Below are 3,811 nucleotides of genomic sequence, written 5' to 3' on the forward strand. Positions count from 1 at the left end.
CAAGTTTTTCATAGGCATCCACCCAAACTTCGTTTAGCACCCAAGATATCTCCATCAAGGGGTACATCCATATGATCTGATCACCTGTCAGCCAGTTTAGAAGGCTTTTCCAGTGGTCAAAAGACTTAGCACCAACTCACCTTCGATGCTAAGTATGGAAATCAACAAAAAATGACTCTTGGGTCCATGCACTTCAAAATACCCTATTTCCGTTGCATCCGTGAAAATAAAGAAAAAAATGTTGGATTGAAAACCTCAAAAGAGGCAGTCCAGGCAAAAGGAGAGATAAAGGAAAAAATTGTGAGATGTTAAAAAGCTTAATTGAAAACCCATATGGGCAGTTCAGGCAAAAGGAGATATAGAGAACAATAGAGAGATCCCGCTGAGTTGAAAACCCGAAAAGGACGGCTCAGGCAAAAATTAGGGGAAAAACGAACATATCAACACTTCCTAAAAAAGGATATGAGCCCCACCAAGCTGAAACCTTGCCCCTAGAGCTTCTCATGTCAGACCTATCTATCCTCATCAAGCTGAAATCTTGCCCCCGGAACTTCTCATGTCAGACTTATCTATCATCATCATTTGCAGACAGTATAGGCTCTCATAAACTGGGGCATACCGTCAAAACATCATTCACTGATCCTAAAGACGCCCATCTCTCGAGTCTGGAAAAGAGAATCTATAGAATCATTTCATCCATTCATGCATAATCTTCACACATTTACCAATGTATCGACATCGAGTAAAATGTATGTGTAGCACACACATTCATTCACACACACATACTTCCATGCATACATGCATACATTAGGCTACATACGCATAACTACACATTTATCATTAGATTTTATCTCAACTCTACGAGAAAATGGGCATCTTACTTTATTGCAGGGAATACCTGAAACTCCAGGGATCGTCACTAAAACAACATCTTCTGAAGCAAGAGAATCCAGGGGCATTGAATGAGAAAATTTAGTCCTAAGCAAAACAACAGAATTGTCAACAGACAGAAAAATTTCTCAATAGTGGCCTGAAGAAAGAGTCAGCCCACAAGAAGAATTCCAATCAATTCAACAAAGCCAGATGGCTTCCGAAGGAAGAGTTGGGTCACAGAAAAAATCATCATCAATTCAACAAAGCCAAATGGCTCCTGAAGGGAGAGTGGGGTTTTGTCTTCTGCAGATCATATGGCTTCCGAAGGAAGAGTTGGGTCACAGAAAAAAATCATCATCAATTCAACAAAGCCAGATGGCTCCTGAAGGGAGAGTGGGGTTTTATCTTCTGCATATGAGATGGCTTCCAAAGGAAGAGTTGGGTCACAGAAAAAATCATCATCAATTCAACAAAGCCAGATGGCTCCTGAAGGGAGAGTGGGGTTTTGTCTTCTGCAGATCAGATGGCTTCCGAATGAAGAATTGGGTCACAGAAAAAATCATCATCAATTCAACAAGGCCAGATGGCTCCTGAAGGGAGAGTGAGGTTTTGTCTTCTGCAGATCAGATGGCTTCCGAAGGAAGAATTGGGTCACAGAAAAAATCATCATCAATTCAACAAGGTCTGATGGCTCCTGAAGGGAGAGTGGGGTTTTGTCTTCTGCAGATCATATGGCTTCCGAAGGAAGAGTTGGGTCACAGAAAAAATCATCATCAATTCAACAAAGCCAGATGGCTCCTGAAGGGAGAGTGGGGTTTTGTCTTCTTCAGATCAGATGGCTTCCGAAGGAAGAATTGGGTCACAGAAAAAATCATCATCAATTCAACAAAGCCAGATGGCTCCTGAAGGGAGAGTGGGGTTTTGTCTTCTGCAGATCAGATGGCTTCCGAAGGAAAAATTGGGTCACAGAAAAAATCATCATCAATTCAACAAGGCCAGATGGCTCCTGAAGGGAGAGTGGGGTTTTGTCTTCTGCAGATCAGATGGCTTCCGAAGGAAGAGTTGGGTCACAGAAAAAATTATCATCAGTTATTCAACAAAACCAGATGTCTCCCGAAGGGAGAGTGGGGTTTTGTAGCTCACAAGTGGATTATTTGACAAGAATGATCAACTTTTGGGACGGATAGTTGAAGACATCCGCAACTATAGGTCATTGAAGACACCTACAACCCAGGATCATTGAAGACATCCGCAACTACAGGTCGTTGAAGACACTACAACCCAGGATCGTTGAAGACATCCGCAACTACAGGTCGTTGAAGACACCTACAACCCAGGATCGTTGAAGACATCCGCAACTACAGGTCGTTGAAGACACCTACAACCCATGATCATTAAAGACATCTGCAACTACAGGTCGTTAAAGACACCTACAACCCAGGATCGTTGAAGACATCCGCAACTATAGGTCGTTGAAGACACCTACAATCCAGGATCGTTGAAGACATCCGCAACTACATGTCGTTGAAGACACCTACAACCTAAGATTGTTGAAGACATTCGCAACTACAGGTCGTTGAAGAGACCTACAACCTAAGATCGCTGAAGAGATCAACCATAACAAGTCGTTGAAGAGACCTACAAATCACAGATCGTTCAAGAGATCCACAACAATAGGTCGTTGAAGAGACCTACAATCTGAGATCACTGAAGAGATCAATAATCAGATGTCCATTTGTTCCCAGTCGTTTAAAAGACTAGATCGATGAATCAATCACAACATCCTCCAACTCTAGATGAGTATTTACTTTATCATACTTTGTTCCATTACACACATTTTCTTTCCACCATTTCAAAGTAGGGGCAAAAACCGTTTTTCAAAACATCTACTTTGAACTCAGTTTTCTAAAAATGCACACAACTCACAATGCATGATAAAGTAGGGGCAACTGTAGAAACTGGAGTCGTAGCCCTGTGATGAAAACCTTTAAAAATGATTGGAAATATGATCAGAAAATGGATCACGAAAAAAATCCCTCGTTAGAAAGTCAAAGTCAATCCTTTTTCATTCAAAACCAAAATTTTTAGAGTAACAAATAGAACTTTTAGGATATCTTAGTGAGTCGTATCCCCCAAGAATTTCATAACGCACTTTTTCGGTCTCAATTCGGAGGTCCAACGAAGAATCTGTGACTAGTTGAAGTTTTTAGGTGAAATTCAGGATAAAATAGAAAATAACCTTAGTTCGGGTCAGTTTTAGCCTTAGGTTATTAGACGCAAAAATGTTCGTCTCGTCGAAACGAGTCCAATGGCACAAGAATCGTCAAAATCGGAGATTGATAAGTTCATTGTTTACATAAAAGAAATGTTTGGGTAGATTACCGACGGAATTTCCGTCGGTAATCGTGCGGCTGCGCTCTTGCTGCTGGCCGCTGGGCCGCACGCCGGGCCCAACAGCAGGCCCAGCTTGCCCAGCAGCAGGCCCATGCGTGCCCCTTGCACCTTTTTTTTTTCACAAACCTAAAGCCCAAAATTCCCTTTTAACCCCTACCTCATTTAATTAATTTTAAAATTGACCCGAAACCCTAATATTTCTCTATAAATAGCAGCTCTTTAGGCAGCCAGGAGGGGGGGGGGACGAAAATTACACTAAAAATAGCCGCGACTCTGTCTCTACCATCCGAGTAAAACCCAGCCGTTTGAATATTAATTCTTTGTTCTATATTATTTGTGATTTTTCCAATCATCCTACAACCTAGGTAAATGTTTCTGAGGGACAAATTCTGTTTACTATTTAATATTTGGTACTGTAAAATATTGATTGTTCATCCCTTTTCTTATTTGATTTTTCTTTGTTGATTTTTATTGTCAATAGGTTGTCAAATATATTTTTTGTATATATTTGATCCCTAAAATCGATTTAATTTAACCCTAAAAC

Source organism: Euphorbia lathyris, chromosome 7 (assembly GCF_963576675.1).
Source record: "Euphorbia lathyris chromosome 7, ddEupLath1.1, whole genome shotgun sequence".
In the NCBI taxonomy this organism is placed as follows: Eukaryota; Viridiplantae; Streptophyta; class Magnoliopsida; order Malpighiales; family Euphorbiaceae; genus Euphorbia; species Euphorbia lathyris.